Source organism: Podarcis tiliguerta (assembly GCF_965153285.1).
Source record: "Podarcis tiliguerta genome assembly, chromosome: 1".
NCBI lineage: Eukaryota > Metazoa > Chordata > Lepidosauria > Squamata > Lacertidae > Podarcis > Podarcis tiliguerta.
In genome coordinates this window covers 82,654,249-82,673,867 of record NC_139534.1, presented here as the reverse complement: position 1 = coordinate 82,673,867, position 19,619 = coordinate 82,654,249, and positions in this window count along the sequence as shown.

The following is a 19,619-nucleotide window of genomic DNA, read 5'->3' as shown; positions in this document are numbered from 1 at the left end:
AGTATATTTCCATACAATATCCGCAGATGAGGTTATTCCCTGCATCTTCACTTTGGAAAGTGACAACTAATTTATTCACATGGCCGAGCCTACTCCAGTGCTGCAGAACCAGGGTGGACCAATGATAGCACAGGAGGGCTGCCAATGTGTTGTTAGCTTTGGGATGTTACAAGGGACAAACAGATGATTAAAAACAACTGCAAAAGTGTGTCAACTCATGCTGGCTGACACAAAAAAATTCTTCTGGGGGTAGAAGGTAGTCAAATGGTGTTTGTGTATTCTTTCTGCAAATGATCTATCCAGTGGTCTGCATCCTATGTGTGTCCAGAGAGACTGCCTACCAATATGCTTGCCATGTCATAGAATCATAGAATTGTAGAGTTAGAAGGTACCCAGGGGTCATCTATTCCAACCCCCTGCAATGCAGGAATCTCAGCTAAAGCATCCATGTGTCTGATAGCTGTTTGCGAGCCAGTGTGGTGTAGTGGTTAAGAGTGGTGGACTCGTAATCTGGGGAACCGGGTTCGCGTCTCTGCTCCTCCACATGCAGCTGCTGGGTGACCTTGGGCCAGGCACACTTCTTTGAAGTGTCTCAGCCCCACTCACCTCACAGAGTGTTTGTTGTGGGGAAGGAAGGGAAAGGAGAATGTTAGCCGCTTTGAGACTCCTGAAGGGGAGTGAAAGGCGGGATATCAAATCCAAACTCTTCTTCTTCTTCTTGCTATTTTTAAAAGTGAAATCTCTTTAGCTTTTAAAGAAAGATGAATCCCAAGACTTTTAAAAAGGGAAGGACTTTTTCTTAAAAACAACACCAGTGAGCATACAGATTTCCAGCACTCAATAACCTCAACAATGAGCTTCCATTAAACCCCAGAGGAAGATGTCATGAGATAAACCCACCCATGTGACTTTTCCATAGCAGGGTTTTCAGGATGTAGGGAGCTGGAGAAATGTTTAATGGATGACCTTTGGCCACCTAGGCCACTGAAATTCTATAGAAATTTCGAAGCATTCTGAAAATGATGCAGAAAACAGAAACCTCTTTCAGGAAATTGTAGGATAAATTTCAGCACAGCACTCCTAGCAATGTTCAACAGCTGAGCCCTCCAAATGCATCTTTGCAGTATGGTGTCCTTTCCTTAGAGAAAAGGGAGAGACTGAAAAAAAGAAAAGTTTTTTTAAAAATAAAATAAAATTGCCAAGTCACATTGCTAGCTACTGCTATATGAAGGTCATATTCTGCACCTACTGCTACACACTGCATTTATTTATTACCAACAAATAAATGTATCAATACGTGAGAAATTAATTCAAGGTCAATGGTGAAACGCTTATTGACTAGGATTATCCAGCTGCTAACAAGGTAGGCTGCAATATTGTCTTTGTTGTCAATATAAACATTGTTTTTCTACCATCATCGCATCAACATCGAATGTCAACACTGGGATACGCAACCTAAAATAATTCACACAAATAAAATAAAAGGAGAAAAGGCTTGATAACGTACCATGAAGATGCTTTGTGGCATTTGATGCACTTTTATAGGTTCTGCTGGAGTGGGATGGAGGCAGTGATTGATTGATTCGAAAATCAAAGAATAGCCACTCAAGCAGTGGAACCGTAAGCTGTGCTCCCACCTTCACCAGAATAGGTACAAATGGCCATATGAATGCTCAATTGTTCAAAGCTGTCACTTTGTGACGCCACCAAGCTGTTTTTTCTATCTCAAGCTATTGATTCCTCCAGGGTTGTTACTGGCCGTGATCTTTAAAGTGCCCTTTATTGCATGCCAGGAAAGCACTTTCATGTGCTGCGGCACTGACTTAATATTTAAAGCAAGGGGAGTCAATGTGATGCCCTCCAGTTGGTGTTAAACTACAACTCCCACCAGTCCCATTGAGCGTGGCCAATGATCAGGGATGTTGGGAGCTGTAATTCAACAACTTCTGGAGATCATCATGCTGACTACCCTTTGGTTTAAAGGCTGGTAATGATATGGGAAAGACCCACACAATTGCTCTATGAAAAAAACAATCTCCTTTAATGCTGATACGTCCAAAAGGCTACCAAAGCCCTGCAGTTTCTAGCTCAGAGATAGCAGCTGGATAGAAAACAACAACCAGATTCTATCTGTTCCTTGCCCTTTCCTAACCTCTACACTTAATCTTATGGTTCTCTGGAGTGCCCAAATAGCCAGCTCTGTCTTTCCAAGATGTGAAAGTGCTACAGAACATGGTTGATTCCAATTCCAGCTCCAAATACTCCAAGTCTAAACTTATATTTAGAAGATTTATCCATCCAGCACCTTTTTTTTTAAAAAAAAAAATCTTTATATTAAGCTCTCTATGTACCAATATTAATTACAATCCAATTAAAATTATAATTGCAACACAGAGATTAGATAAAGGCCGGACTGCTCTCAAACAACAGAAATCAATTGCTATAGAGAATGCTATATAGCTTGGAGACAGAAATAATACGGTATCATAAAAAATGCTGGTAGCCTACATAATACTACTCATTTTGTTTCAATTTATAAATGCATTCCCCACTTCCCACAATCAGGTTGCCCAACCAATAGTTCAGAAGAGCCCTAAAAAATGTATTAGGAACATAACATAAAGTAAAAGAACTCCAGCTATGAAAGAATATTGGACAGATACCTTTTCAGACAAATCAGTCTGTAACAATGGCTTTCTTTGTCTGATTCCTAGGGCAATGTTAGTGGATGGCCAGGTAGTCCAAGACTTGAACCATTTGTGGTGGGCCCAAGATTGCTTACGCTTTCCCCTTTAATTTTATATATTGTATTTACCCTATTTTTCGCCCTATAGGACACACCTTTTCCCCTCCAAAAATGAAGGGGAAATGTGTGTGCGTCCTATGGGGTGAATGCAGGCTTCAGGACAGCCCCAGCTCCAGCCCCACAAAGTCGGGGGACAGAGGGAGGTGGAACGCCGCCATCCCGCTGTCTCCCGAAGTGGTTTGGAGGCTGATGGCGGGGAGACCCCGCTGCCAGCCCCGCAAGCTCCGGGGACAGTGGGGAGGCACAGCGCGTCTTCCCGCTGTCCCCGTATCTGATCTGAAGGTGAGCGGCGGGGAGAAGAGCGCTTCTCCCCGCTTCCTGCCCCGCAAGCTTCGGGGACAGCTGGGAGGCGCAGCGCGTCTTCCCGCTGTCCCCAGACCTGATCTGAAGGCGGGCGGCGGGGAGAAGAGCACTTCTCCCCACTGCCGGCCCCACAAGCGCCTGGGGGGGAAAATAATTTTTTCTCTTTTATTTCCCCCCAAAAAACCATGGTGCATCCTATGGGCCGGTGCGTCCTATGGGGCGAAAAATACGGTACTTTCCTTATAGGGTGGTTGGCTGTGTTGCTAAGTCCATTATAGGCCCTAGACAGAACAACAATTATTCCTCCAGTTTTGTGGGGCAAATTTTAGGATAACTGATCACGATCAAAACTGTAGGGTTTACTGAGCTCAGGAACTTTTGCAAATTATCTCCTTACTTCTCCAGCTGGTCTCTTCGAATGCAGCCTTTTGTGAAGGGAATCTTGAGTTTCCAGGCCTAAGGGCCTACTCAAACAACAATTCCAGCACAAGGCAACTGGAGAGCAGCACTCTACTCCTAGCTATGATTGTTCCTGTCTAACACTTGAAAATTTTTGATAGCATTAATTGAATTGAAAAGGTCAATAGCTAGCTATATCCAGATGTGTTTTCTCCCACTGAAGAACCACGAATAATACTACCTTTGTTAATAATTTATATACAACTACTTTCTGAAAATGGTACACGTACTTCCCTTTTAATTAAAGAAATGCTTGTTTTCGGGAAACAATACTTGATTTCTCTAAATGTTATCTTTCAGAACAATTTCTGTGAAGCACAAAAACTAGAGAGGTTCACATGACGTCAACAGCAAAGTGCTCTAAACAGGAGAGTCACACCCCTATTGTGACCGACATTCTCCATATAGGCACACTCCATTTGCTTTGAAAAATAGCCCAATTATACTCCATTTCAGCGTGCAGAAAAATGATCTATCCACATAACCGCAAACAATAAATCTAACACTTAGGAAAGCACCCCCATGCAATTAGTTGCAAGAGTGAAGCAATTTAGTTCAGAAGAAAACAAATACTTACTTCTATCACTCACAAAGGACATACATAAAGTCCTACTATTATATGAGAATCCTGCAATTTATTGCTGATACGCTTTGTTAAAAAGTTGCGGCCCTTTTTTCTGTCAAGACTTCCATATGTGGATCAGAACTTTATGTAAGCGTTCTTGAGATATGTTCAGTGTTTTTTTCTGGGGGGATGCAGGGGTACGCATACCCCTAAACATTTTGTGAATCTAAGTTTGGCCTTATTGAGGGGCAGTATTTCAATATGAGTAGGAAAATGAGAGTAAGGTAAAGGTAAAGGGACCCCTGACCATTAGGTCCAGTCGTGACTGACTCTGGGGTTGCTGCACTCATCTCGCTTTATTGGCCGAGGGAGCCGGCGTACAGCTTCCGGGTCATGTGGCCAGCATGACTAAGCTGCTTCTGGCGGACCAGAGCAGCACATGGAAACGCCATTTACCTTCCAGCCAGAGTGGTACCTATTTATCTACTTGCACTTTGACGTGCTTTCGAACTGCTAGGTTGGCAGGAGCAGGGACCGAGCAACGGGAGCTCACCCCGTCACGGGGATTCGAACCGCGACCTTCTGATCGGCTAGTCCTAGGCTCTGTGGTTTAACCCACAGCGCCACCCACATCCCCTAAACATTTTTAAGGAAAAAAGCCCTGGATTTGTTGCATCATGTAGCTTGGCCACCAAATTTTATGCCAGTGCAAGAGAGTTCTATCGAGGCGGTGCAATACAGTGGTTGCTATGCGCAGTAGAGGTAGTGGTCAGAAAAATAGAAGCAGTGGTTGGAAAGAATGTCCAGTCTTCCCAACTTATCATGTCAATGAGGATCATGACCTGGTGATTTCACAGTGCCACATGCAGAAAATAGAAGTGTTGTCAAAATGCCATGCCACAAGACAAAAGGCCTTGGTCACATGTACTTGGTCACACACACAATGTAAAAAGCATGATAAAGACCACACAGAACAACCCCCCTCCCAAACATAGGCATAGATGGCAGAAATATCCCCAAACCGGAGAATAAAACCTGATCACCAAAGAACAGAACAGCAGCTATCCACAAGCAGGACTAGGAATGCAAAAAAGCAAATTACGGTAGATGCAGCATTCGGGAGTGCAGCCTTCAGTCAGTGAATGCCTGGTCCAAGCTATAAATATTTGCCAGTTACACCAGGACAATGCTGAGACAACTTGTATGCTACAGGATCATTAACCATCATCCTGAAACCCAGACCTTGCCCCCTCTCACCTTGGCCTTGCCTTACCTACCTGTCTGCCTGGGACTACTAACCATCCCCTTGCTTGGGCCAAGACCTGTCCTCAGTGGTGAGCATTCTTATGAATAGAGATATGCATAGGGTTTGATAAGTATACTCTTTAACTCATTTAAAGGCCATAGAGGAGGTATCTCCCAAGCTCTGTTCCCTTCAACTGGAGCCTGAACCTGGGGTTAATCACGAACGGGATGTACTCCACCAATTAGAAAAGCATCTAATAGTCCAACAGTCCCTGAATAAGATGAAACCTTCCTTGGAGGTTTTTAAGCAGAGGTTGGATGGTCATCTATTATGGATGCTTTCGTTGAGCTTAGTTGAGATTCCTTCATTGCAGGGACTAGATGACCCTCAGGGGACTCCAACTCTACAATTCTATGATTCTAAATCCCTAAAATGGCAGTCTGAGTCACCATTCAAGACATCAGGACAAAGACTATATGCCTCTTCATGTTCTTGAGTGATCGTGCTTCCTTATCCACATATCCAGAAATTATCAAATAAAGAAGAGTTATTTCACTGATGCAGATAATTTTGCTTGCAAGTCTGAGAGGATAAACAGAGGCATGTATTTGGGACAAGCTGTGAGCACAGGTCTTCTAAGTCTTAACATGGGCCTCCAAACCACTGAGGAACATCATGAAATCATACATAATTTTTTGTTTGTTATTCTTGTAACCCTCATTAGTCAGAATCCGGAACAGGATGAGTACAGTCACCATAGCAAACATGATGTGAAAGCATATTAATTAGTGCTTTACCTGTTTGCTTCCAAGAAGAGTTATCTCAGAAGGCATTTTGCTTAGGACTTTATAGGGTTTGCTGTAGTTCTTGATTTTTTCAAGCACTTATTGCTATAGTGAATGGCACTGGTGAAAGTGAAGCAGCAACCATCTTAGGATTGGTTTCCCCTCATAACTGAACACCACAAGGCTGTTCACAAATCTGTATTTTGCAAATTTCAGACCCTAAAACTCAATGTGAAATAGTGTTAACTTTCATTTTTGTAAAAAAAGAAAAGAAAAAAGAATTTGTACTAATTCATAATGCTGATTCTTTCTTCATCACAACAATTTGATGAAGTATTAGTATTCTCGTTATTTATATGCCATTTGATGACAGAATAGGCACCTAAGTGGTTTACAAGTATAAAGATCAATTATACAAGGATTAAAATATAAACATCCATAATTAAAACATACAATTAAAATACTCAGTAAAACAATCTCAGTGAAAACTGCACAATAATTAAAACAGAAGAGTCAGCCTGAGAGATCAAAGGAATGTGTAGATAGGTGCCTCTTTAAAAATCGGCAGAATGCCAATGCAGATGGGGCTTCTATGATTTGAATAGGAAGTGCATTTCTTAACACTACTGCCACCATTCCATCTGTTTGAAAGGTTAGGAAGAGAAACTGAAACACACTGAGCTATATAAGACCCCTAGAAACTCAGGGGTTCTATCCTTCACCTTTTTTCTTAAGGCAGTGTTGATGCCTTACAATATACAATTAACTCTGCCGCTGTCCATTTTTTCCTGACAAACATTTGAAAGGAGACGTTCGCATAGCCCCTCAAGACTTTCATCTTTGTTTTAGATTACAGTAAAGTGCTTTTGTCACCGCTGGACTAAGAAGAATTGCTGGTTCCAACATGATTTTTATCTCCAAACACTTTCTTCATGATTAGGCCTTGGTGGCGGACAGTTCACATTAAAAGCAATCTGTCATTAGTTTTAACTCTAGAAGTGATTCTGTTGACCTTTAAAAACTTCCTGAGGTTAGTGTAATGTTTTCTATTTGATGTTTCATTTCTTAATTGGTTCACAATACTGTTGTCCCAAAAAATGCTTAACATTTGAACTTGCTCAAATTTTTTTGCAGCGTTTTTTAATGGTATTCAGTCTGGGATTTTAATTGGATATGTTTAAGAGGGAGCCATATTTTGGATCAAACCAGTGTCAAAGCATAGGTAGCAAATCTCAGACCTGGGGCCACATGTGACCCCCACATGTGTCTCTCTCTCTCTGGTTCTCATGACTCTCTCCAGACCACACCCACTTCCCAGCCACACCCCTCTCCCCAGGTCACATCCCTCACCAGCCTTGCTTTGCACCTTCCTTGAGGGATTTAGCCTGGCTAGAATGTGTCCATGAACTAGGATAATGCTTCTTGCTTGCCCACATGGAGGCTAGATGTTTGTGTGTGTAGAAACTAGACTACTGTACAAGGGTAAGATGAACATCTGTTGTACTGCCCACTTTTGTTTATTCCTCTGCTTGCCCCTCTGCCCGGCACATGGCCTCCAGAAGGTTGCCTAATGGGAATGTGGCTTTTGGGCTGAAAAGGTTCCCCACTCCTGTGCTAAATGGACAACAGTTCACCTACTGACAACTGCCCCAGCTGGGCCACATAGTCACCATCTTTCTCAACTCCTCCACTATGTATTCCTATTCATTGGATTTGATCAGCAGTTCCTGTGCACTGAAGGGTTATAGCTCAGTGGTAGAGTATCTGATTTGCATATGGAAGATATCAAGTTCAACACCTGCCATCTTCAAATAGGGTTGGGACCATTCCCTTTCTGAAACCCTGTGAGGAGCTACTGCCAGTCAGTGTAGACAATTTTGAGCTAGATGAGCCATTAGTCTCATTCTGTATAAGGTAGCTTCCTAAGTTCCTAACTCTGTTCATGGCATACTCCAACTGGAGGAAGGGGGTGGTTTCCACCAACACCTTCTTCCCATCTTGCAACCTTTGGTTCTTCTTGAAAAGTTGCTCCAGAAGGTTGGGAGACCCTCAGGAAGAGAGTTGAAGGTAGCACAAGGGACTGAAGGGGGATCAACTGAAAGCTGGCCTTCCCTGCTCCTTCCAGCAGGAGCCTCCACAGGATCTCAGTCCCTTTCGCGAACAGAAGGAGCCCTTCCATTCATGGAAAGTAAACTCTGGACACAACTGGACACAATCTCTTGCTTCCATCTAGAAGTCAATAGCTGAGGCACCTAAGTTGAAAACCCTGCCAAATCCTCTGTTGCTGAAAACAATCTTTGGGGATGGTGTTAAAAATCCCTTTGCTTTCCTTGGTTCATGAATAGATCCAACATCAGTATAGGAGGCTACCATTGCAAGTGGCCTCCTGATCTGAATCTCTGAAAGTATATCAACAATGCTGGACCTGTCAGGTGATAAGAATGAGGAAGAGGAACAAAGGGAGAGAGAATGCAGCAGCCAATCCCCCTCCTTGCTATTGTGCCTCTCTCCCTATGCCCCATCCCTTGCAGGGAGTGATTCATGAGGATTTATGAGCAATTTATGAGCAATAGCACTGCTACTCCACACTGCAGCAGAGCTGGGATAGTTGTCTTGTGACACATGGAGTTCCCCCCTTCACCCCAACAATGTCTCTGCTCCTGATAGAGCACAGAAGCCAGCCAGTCCCACTCTGGTGTGAAAAGGAAAAAGTGAAGAAGTAGCATGGGTGTAGATGTATGAACTCCAACCTGCAGTCACCCTGCAGATCTCCTTCCAATATGGACATAAATCAGGAGCTCACACAACTAAGGTGCATAATGGGGGTAGATCCCAAGAATTTGGGGCTATGCTAAGATCTGGATTAAGAGCCCAGGAAGACAGTTGCCTGCCAGTAGTCTATGATATATAACAGGTTTCGGAGAGAGGCCAGAAACGATAGGGTATGTTCATTGTGCTGAAGGCTTGGGGTTTACCGAAATCATCGAAACAAGTATCCTGAAAGCAAGCAGGAGATTTGCGGCACTCAATGAGTAATCTATGCCTACTTAAAATCTTTTGGATATAACACTATATATATTGGAGGCAAATCACCAGAGGAAATAGCTTTTTAACTTGAAAGCTGGAGGCTTGAAATTTATATATATATATAAATACTTCTGAATTTCCACCCATTTCAATTTTTACATGGATCAAGACAGAACCAGAACCGTTTATAGTAATCTTTTTCCAGCTGTGTTCATTCTTGTTACTTTTCTCTTTCCTGGTATTTTTCTCTCCCCCACATCCCTGAGTGATTCCAACAACACAAGGACACTGTAGTGATCATGATGATGCCATAATGCTATGCAGCCAATCAGATTTGGCTACAGAATTACATCACTTAGTCTAAATAGAGCCAATTGAGAGGGAGGACAATGCTTTCTGCATGAGTCATATGAATGACCCCAGTCAATCAAATTACTGATTGCTATTCCTTGGCTTGTGTGAAAAAGCCTGCCCCCTTTCGATGAAAACCTTGGGAAATTGCCCAGGTTTATGCGTGTTTGAAGGCTTTTCATGCTGGCAAAGATGCTTGCAAAAAGGCACCCTGCCTTTCAGCTCAATTAATTCCTGCAAAATGTTACTTTCCATTGAATTAATTCCCTTTCCCTTTTGAAAACAAAGCTAAACACCTATTTCATAAGCATTAAAAGTCAAAACTATCTGTTCTGTCTGGATTTTCAGCAGGAGGCTTGAAATAGTTTCTCCGCTCCCCACCCAATGACAGCTGGAGTACCTGAAATGTAGCAGATGTACAAATGATTTTCCCACTAGAATTGAACAGCTTTAAAAATTAAACTTTTGTTGTGGCAGTTTTTGAAATCAACTGAACAAAATGTGCTGTTTCTTTTTCCCTTAGAATACTTTCAAATATCTTTCATTTTCTGGTGGGCTTTGCTTTAGAGGCAGCTCAGATGCTTCATTACTTTTTAATTTTTTTTATTTTATGTGATCTGTGATCACTGAAGTTGTTTGTCTTGAAGTAAATCTCAGAGGGCCATGATCAGAAATGCCCTGGAAGTGAGAAAAAGGACCATAAAAGCAAGGAGATGTATGTTTGTGTGTAAAAACAGAACATGAACAGCTACAGAAAATGCCAAGTACAGAAATGAGTTATCATGGATCACAGGCCATGACTCCTTGTCTGGCCATAAGCTTTTCCTTTCAAAAAAAATAACCTGTCACACTTAGAGATAGGTGACTGTCAATTTCTGTTTCTTTCAGTTTCATTTTCCCAATCCTAAATTCAGTTCCCTACATTTCCACATCAGTTGATACTCTATCTATCTACTCTACCTATCTACCTACCTATCTATGTATCTATCATCTATCTATCTATCATCTATCTATATCTATCTATCTATCTATCTATCTATCTATCTATCTATCTATCTATCATCTATCTATCTATCATCTATCATCTATCTATATCTATCTATCATCTATCTATCTATCTATCTATCTATCTATCTATCTATCTATCTATCTATCTTTCTATCTATCTATCTCTATCTATCATCTATCTATCTATCATCTATCTATCTATCTATCTATCTATCTATCTATCTACCTATCATCTATCTATCTATCTATCTATCATCTATCTATCATCTATCTATCTATCTGTCTCCTCATGAAAATTCATCAACAACATGGTGCAATCTCTCCAAATTACATGTTTTTCTATGCAATTGAATGTTTTTGCCTGGTGCCTACAGATATGTAATGAAGGCGCCAGGTGAGCCTCTCTGGAGATAGCATCCACAAGTAAGGAGCAACTGCAAAAAAGGCCTGTCCTTGTGTTGCCACCCTCTGAACCTCTTGTGGAGGAGGCACCAAAAGAAGAGCTTCAGATGGTTATTGCAGCGTCTGGGTCTGTTCATATGGAGAGAGGCAGTCCTTGAGGTATTGTGGTCCTGAGTCATTTAAGGTTTTATAGGTCAAAACCAACACTCTGAACTGGGCTCTGAAACTAATTGGTAGCCTGTGCAGTCTGGCCAGGATTGGCATTGTATGCTTGAACAATCTTGCCACAGTGAGCGAGCTGGCTGCTGAATTCTGCTCCAGTTGAAGTTTCTGAACCATCTTCAGAGGCAGCCTCTGTTAGCATTTCATTCCTCCATTACAGGATGTGTGATTGTTACATCACATGTCTGTGTTTACTTTCTAGACTTGGAAAGCCTGAGAATAGAAGTTAGCCTTATCTCTTCCACTTTGTTGTGTTTTTGTACTTTTTAGTTTCAATTCTCTCTTGGAGCTGAAGTGAGAGAATGCCATAATCGCTTTGTCCTGTATTCTAAGCTTAATAAAAGCTTAGAATGAGCACATCAATCACCACTTGGTTTTTGCTAAACTCTGCTGAGTGTGTGTGCAGCAGATTTATGGATGTCGTGGAGCTACAGAACCTCAGAAAGATGCCTGGAGAGGTATGTCTCATCTTGGGGGCTGTGTGGACCCCTCGGTTTATTCCGACAGCCTCATGTATAATGTGTTGCAATAATTTAGCCTAGAGCTTACCAGAAAACAGACAACAGAAGTTAGGCCATCCCTGCCCGTTCGGAATTTGATGACAAGCACTGAAGCCTTGCTGCCGCACCAACACAGATGAGCCCAATACCCTCTGTGATGGAGGCATGGGGAAAAAACATTCAATAATGGGGCCACCCGATATGGGTTTATTGAGAGCAGTACTTAAACAGGAAGAACCATGAGTTTGGCCCCTTACTCTACTGACACAAATATTCATAGTTTATCTCTCAGAACAGCAAATCTCAAATTCACTAAACCTCAGGAGATTTATTTTTTTAAAAAAAAAAAAATCATGTGCCCATGATACAGTGATTTTCCTTTCTTTTCCTAAAACCACAAAACAATATCTGAATCACAGGTGCTAGGCTACAGTGAGGAAAGGAATAAAACATCTTCTATTTTTTTGGACCCAGTGGGGAAATAACAGGAGTGAATGCACCTGCTGTGTGATGAAACAGAGTGTTTTCAGCTTGGACAAAGACTGAGGGAACGCATGGCATGGTCTTGTCTTTTTCTTTCTCAAGCTTGAAAGCTAGAGTGCAGTGGACATTGCTGCAACCTACACAAAATTCTGGTGACAAGCAACTATGGAGTGACAGTTTTATACTGCACAATCCTTTTGTTCCTTGAACAATTAAAACTTATGTCAGCTGACAACTGACAGTCTTTGCACTTTTTAGCTCTCTTTGTGATCACTGGTCTCCTCTCTTTGCACGATCTCAAGGTGCTTTCATATTATGTTATGGAATATATACAACTATATTTCCCCCCTTCCTCCCAGAGAGTGGATTTAGATGGCTGAGATCCATGTGGCTGTTGCTTAAAAGATTACTTGTGCACTAGTTCCTGTAACCATGTATGGAAATGAGATCCTGTATCTTTCAGCATTATCATCCTTTCATGCCACTTAACTGGTCAGAGGCTACAACTGAACAACTTCTCCTGTGGTTAAGCTCGGGGTGTTTGAGATCCCTACTACAGTGCTGTTCATAGAATCAAAGAATCATAGAGTTTGAAGGGACCCCAAGGGCCATCTAGTCCAAACTCCTGCAATGCAGGAATCTCAACTGAAGCATCCAAGACAGATGACCATCCAACCTCTGCTTAAAATCCTCCAATGAAGGAGTCCGCAACCTCCCGAGGGAGTCCATTCCATGTGGAATGTTGTTGTTCCACTTTGGGATAGGGAAACTGAGTAAATCAGAGTAGGGGGAAACGATTCTTTTCGCACCCATTTCTGTGCTTTAAATGTTCGTCCTCTTTGCAGGGTTCCAGTAACACATTTGTCAGAATGGAAGTGATTGCAAAGAAATAATGGCTGGAAAATGTGTGTGTGTAGAAAGAGGGAAGGGGAATAAACATGAAGAGAAGAAGAGCTGGTGGCAGCAGGTGCAAAGGAGGCCGCAGTTCGAATTGTCGGCCATCAGATTTTCCCTCTTCATTTTAGACTCCAAAAACATAACAGTAAACGAAAATGAACAACCAACAGTTGAAAGCACTTGGCGTCATGTCATTCACTCCCTGAAGAAGCCCCTCCCCTTTTTCAAAAAGGTTAAGAGTCAAAGTGAGAGCTGGACCATAAAGAAGGCTGATCGCCAAAGAATTGATGCTTTTGAATTATGGTGCTGGAGGAGACTCTTGAGAGTCCCATAGACTGCAAGAAGATCAAACCTATCCATTCTGAAGGAAATCAGCCCTGAGTGCTCACTGGAAGGACAGATCATGAAGCTGAGGCTCCAGTACTTTGGCCACCTCATGAGAAGAGAAGACTCCCTGGAAAAGACCTGATGTTGGGAAAGATGGAGGGCACAAGGAGAAGGGGACGACAGAGGACGAGATGGTTGGACAGTGTTCTCAAAGCTACAAACATGAGTCTGACCAAACTGCGGGAGGCAGTGGAAGACAGAAGTGCCTGGCGTGCTCTGGTCCATGGGGTCACGAAGAGTCGGACACGACTAAACGACTAAACAACAACAACAACAAGAGTCAAAATATACTTAAATTCCAGTTTTTCAGTTGTTGGTTAGTACACAGTTCCAGTGGGACTCCCCCCTTGCTCATCAATGATCTCAAGGACCACTGCTATGGTTCTCTGGACCACAGATCCAAGGAATGGATGAGAGACCCCTGTTGCCTTGCTGGCATAGTACTTGGAAGGGGAAATCTTAACTCTTGCAGAAGGCACAGATCTATGTTACCTGACTTTGCACTCTGCATACTCCAAAATTAGGAATAATCCTTCCCTTCCTTATTTTCTTTACTGTGTGTACTGCAGCACACTTCTCTATTCTCACTTTCTCTGGGCTTTGGGTGGTTAGGAATTCTTTTACTCTTCAGGATTAAGGTGTGTGAATCAGATTTGCTAGTATTTCAGGGCCACAGATCTTATATGATTAGTATCTTAACTGCCTGTAGATGGCAGTGCTGCACTAAGAACACTGGAGGCTGGTGAAAAAGGTGACTGACATATTAGTTAGCGTGACCTGCTAATGATAAATTTGCAGCTGCGACTTGTAGATGGAGGGCTGTTTATCCCCACCCCACTTTAATAATCCTTCAGTAAACATTTTCCTCAGCACCTTCATGACAACAAGAAAGCAAAGGGGCACTCTTCACGTGGTTTCATCCCCACCCCCCGTACTTCATTCTGCTTGTTGTCATTGCCGTCTTCGGTTGCTGATGATTAATACTGCACCACAAGTAACAAGGAAGGAGAAAAGTTACTTGTGAAGGTGTTGCTGTAATTGAGCAGCAGCCTTGATGAAATGCTGCATGGTGCTGAGCCTCGCTAATGAGAGCATTTACTTGAATTTGCTTCCCTCTCCTCCTGGGTGCCTGTGTTTTCACGCTGCTCGAAAGACTCCATTAATCAATAGGTTTTTGCTGGGGACTATGTATTTTAACAGTAAATTGTCAGGCGCAATCCTTTGCCACGCCGCTTGTCCCTCAGCGCTGTTTTTTCATTGTTCCCCTATTAATCAAACGCGCAAAGGTGAGGATGGCAGCTGGGGGGAAAACTTCCACAGGTTTTTGTTGCTGTTAAACATTTCTCATCCTCAGACATTTACTCAAGGAAGCCTCCTCCTAACACCAGTCTCACAATTACTTGAGATGAGCTCTAAGGTTTTTGTTTTGTTTTTGTCTAAAGAGAACATGCTTGTGCATTTAAGTTATCGTCACTCCATTACTAAGGTTCCATCTGCACTGTACATTCAAAGCAGTATCATGCCACTTTAAACAATCATGGCGTCCCTCAAGGAATCCTGGGAACTTTAGTTTGTTAAGGATGGTGGGAGCTCTCAGGAGAGCACTATTCCCCTCATGGAGATACAATTCTCAGTGTGGTTTAACAGTCATATCCTCTTCTCAGGGAATGCTGGGAATTGTAGGTCTGTGAGAGATACAGGGGCCTCTTAACAATTCTCAGCACCCTTAATAAACCTCAGTTCCCAGGATTCTTTGGGAAAAGCTTTTGCTCCTTTCCTATGTTCTTTATGAACCCCAGGTTGGAGAAGGCTGGTGTCTGCATTGCTGAACTAGAAAAACCAATAGTCTGACATACTTATGGGTTGGGGCCTACATAGCCACCTCCATCCCTCCAATCCTATTAGAACAGTTCTTCTATCCATACATAAGCGTGGACAACTATCAGTGTAGGGACTTGCCATGTGATTGCAAATGAGTTTACTCAGAAGTAAGTGGGACTTTTCTTCTGACATGTGGCTGCAGCTTAAATGAAGTTTGTGTGCTTAAATCGCATTAATGGCACAAGGTGGTCACAACTAATTTGTCTTGGACTTAAGGACATTACTGACTTTCTCCAGATTGGGGCCAGTGTGTTCAGGAATGCAGCCTAAGCTAAGCCATTAGCTCATAAACTGCCTGTTTTATTATTACCTACATTGGGCTGAAGATGCAGATCAGCCTGATTGAACATGGCCTTTTCATCTAAGCCTCACTGGCTCTTCTGCTGCGCTTGCTGCAAATCAGGCCAGCCATACACCTTTTATTCTTCCTTTCGGTTTAGCATTTAGCACAATACATTTGCAAGGAAATGGAAGGTGACTCGCAGTTATTGGGTGATAAATGGCGGTGATCATTGACAACCAAGATGTCAACCCCAAATATCTGCTGAAGCATGAAATGATATCTATCAAAATCTCTTTATTCGAACATGAGTTGAGTGTGCCAGAGCCCCTTTTGCACAGCATATTTCTCACTTTCAGTACACGTAATGCTAATGAAGAATAAGCTTTTATTCCTCAAAAAGGCTATTGATCCCAGAGGATATAAGATTACTTCGAAATGCACACTCTTGCTTTCCATGAGAGAGGTGCCTGCTGTGGCAACAACATACAAGCCCTGGCTGCCCATAAACTGGACTGGGGCCTGATGCTTGTGGTTGAGCATCTTGAAGCTTGCCTCTGCTTCTTCCTTCAAAACATATAGTAGCATTGATGTTGAAACTGACCCACCCATAAGAAAGGGAAGAGCAGTCAAGCAAAATATAAGTTTTTGTTTGGTTTCTCTCCATTTGATGGTGGTGACATGGAGCAGGAGAAGGAAGATGACTGTCAGTTTTGAATGAGAGCCAGGAGATGTGATCAGACCCAGATTTGAGGAAGGATGCAACCTCAGCCTCTCTTTTCTTCCTCTTCTCCCACTGTAGGATCTAGATTATGGGGCAGCAGAAATTGCTGCCCTACATTTGAGTTATTGTGGGATTCTTATGAGTTCACATTGAACTGCATTGTTTAATAGAATTGGGTCCTCCCCCTTTACTTATATGCTACTTTGTTTTTTGATATGGAAATGTTGTTTGCTTATCTTTAATACTGTTATCAGCTGATTTGAGCTCAATGTTGCTGTTGGGAAAGCAGCATACAAATATTTAATCACAGCTGCTCCATGTGGTGAGGTACCAGGGCTAGAGATCAAAGCCTCTCACAGAGCAAAGAAGTATTGCCAGTGCTTTGTTTCAGGGGGTACTCAAGGGTACACAGTACCAGCACCTCTTTTTGTTGTTAAAAATGTGGTGCTTACTGTAACAACTTCATGGTGAGTACTGACACTTACTTTTCTAGAAGAAAAGCACTGAGTATCACTATACACTAGAGTGACTCCTTCCCATCAAGAGCATTGGTTGTCCTCAATAGAAGGGTCTAGGCTGAACAAGAACACAACGATCTAGTCCATCGTTCTGTTCCCACAGTAGCCAATCAGATACCTGTAGGAAACCCGCAAGCCAGAACTGAGCAAAATAGCAATCCTCCCTCCTGTGGTTTCCAGCAATTGGTATTCATCAGAAGCATAAAGTCCCCAACACTGGAGGTAGAACATAACCATCAGGATTAGCAGCCACTGATAGCCTTGTCCTACATGAATTTATCAAATCCTCTATTAAAGCCACCCAGGTTAGTGGCCATCTCTTCCTTTTGAAGGAGGTGAATTCCATCATTTAACTATGTGCTGTGTGAACAAGGACTTTTTTTTAGTCTGCCTTGAGTTCTAGTCTTCTCAGAAATGAATAGAGAGAACCTGAAATTTCTTTCTGTGGTTCAGTTTGGTATGTCAATAATAGCTCCCTCATGCTGTCTAGTTTTCATGCCTTTGGTCCCCTAGCATGATCTCTCAGGTCTGTTCTGTCCCCTTTATCTCTAATCTGTGCTTAGACCTCCTGGTCCTCATTTTCTATTACCTCTAACTCTTGGCACAACTCAAGGCCCACTTCAAGCTCTGCCTCTTTCTTTCTTTCTTTCTTTCTTTCTTTCTTTCTTTCTTTCTTTCTTTCTTCACTCTACTTTTTTTATTGAAAAGTAAGATGGCAATTTATACTTCCTTAATTGCACTTAAGCCCCAGTTGTGTAACCTGCATATTATCTCCTTTCCCTACCTAGAATGCTGCATGAATGTCCCAGCCAGCTACTTAGTCTAGTACAGAACCAAGAGGGTTGATTGAATGGGATCAAATTAGGCCACAACTTTTTTGACTACTGATGAAGTGGTTTGGCATAGGTATTGGGTAAGCATTTATTTCTGGGCTACTACTGGAAATTGCACCAGGGTCAACCCAGCAGCAAGGATTCCTATGACTTACATCAAATAGGGGCATCCCTGCAGGGATCGTCACCTCTAGGAATGCTGAGGCCCAAGCCCCCCGTCTGGGAAAATGGACAGAGGCAACTCCATCCTGGATCCCTTTAATGGGAAACCATATTTCGGGGGGGGGGGAGCGAGGCTACAACCACCAGGGCTAAGGTTTGTTGTTGTTTAGTCGTTTAGTCGTGTCCGACTCTTCGTGACCCCATGGACCAGAGCACGCCAGGCACTTCTGTCTTCTACTGCCTCCCACAGTTTGGTCAGACTCATGTTTGTAGCTTCGAAGACATGATCCAACCATCTCGCCCTCTGTCGTCCCCTTCACCTTGTGCCCTCAATCTTTCCCAACATCAGGGTCTTTTCCAGGGAGTCTTCTCTTCTCATGAGGTGGCCAAGTATTGGAGCCTCAGCTTCATGATCTGTCCTTCCAGTGAGCACTCAGGGCTGATTTCCTTAAGAATGGATAGGTGTGATCTTTTAGCAGTCCATGGGACTCTCAAGAGTCTCCTCCAGCACCATAATTCAAAAGCATCAATTCTTCGGTGATCAGCCTACTTTATGGTCCAGCTCTCACTTCCATACATCACTACTGGGAAAACTATAGCTTTTACTATACGGACCTTTGTTGGCAAGGTGATGTCTCTACTTTTTAAAATGCTGTCTAGGTTTGTCATTGCTTTCCTCCCAAGAAGCAGGCGTCTCTTAATTTCGTGGCTGCTGTAACCATCTACAGTGATCATGGAGCCCAAGAAAGTAAAATCTCTCACTGCCTCCATTTCTTCCCCTTCTATTTGCCAGGAGGTGATAGGACCAGTGGCCATGATCTTCGTTTTTTTGATGTTGAGCTTCAGACCATATTTTGTGCTCTCCTCTTTCACTCTCAATAAAAGGTTCTTTAATTCCTCCTCACTTTCTGCCATCAAGGTTGTGTCATCTGCATATCTGAGGTTGTTGATATTTCTTACAGCAATCTTAATTCTGGCTAGGGATTCATCCAGCCCAGCCTTTCGCATGATGAATTCTGCATATAAGTTAAATAAACAGGGAGACAGAATACAGCCTTGTTATACTCCTTTCCCAATTTTGAACCAATCAGTTGTTCCATATCCAGTTCTAACTGTGGCTTCTTGTCCCACATAGAGATTTCTCAGGAGACAGATGAGGTGATCAGGCACTCCCATTTCTTTAAGAGTGTCTGATCACCTTATCTGTCTCCTGAGAAACAACTGATTGGTTCAAAATTGGGAAAGGAGTACGACAAGGCTGTATTCTATCTATTAATATATAATATTATATAATATTATATAATAATATATATAATAAATAAAATATATATTTTATATATTGGGCTAAGGTTACCCAATGCCTAAACCACCAAACTTGTCATGATTGCTATGAGGTAGGCAAAACCTCCAGGTCATAGCCAGTTTGCCTGATAGGCAAATTCCTACCTGGCTCCAAAAATACGGCAACCACCGCTTCCACAGAAAGATCAATTCAATGAGTAAATGCCCAATTACTGGAGTGGGTGCGTAGGTTAATCCGATGAAGAAGAGCTAGGTGTTGGGGGCTGGTGAGGGCTGTTTTAAATCCCCAGGGATTGGACACAAGGGAAGCCTGATTGTTCCCTGAGGCCCACCTCTGGAGAGCCCAGTCCTGTTGTGGAGCTCATGCTCTGGCAAGGAGAGACTTCAACACATAGCCCTGCATCGTCGTTGGGATGGGGGAGGTGCTGGCCATCCTGCAAAGGCACCACACCCCTAAAAGGGGGCAAGCAGACTTTCT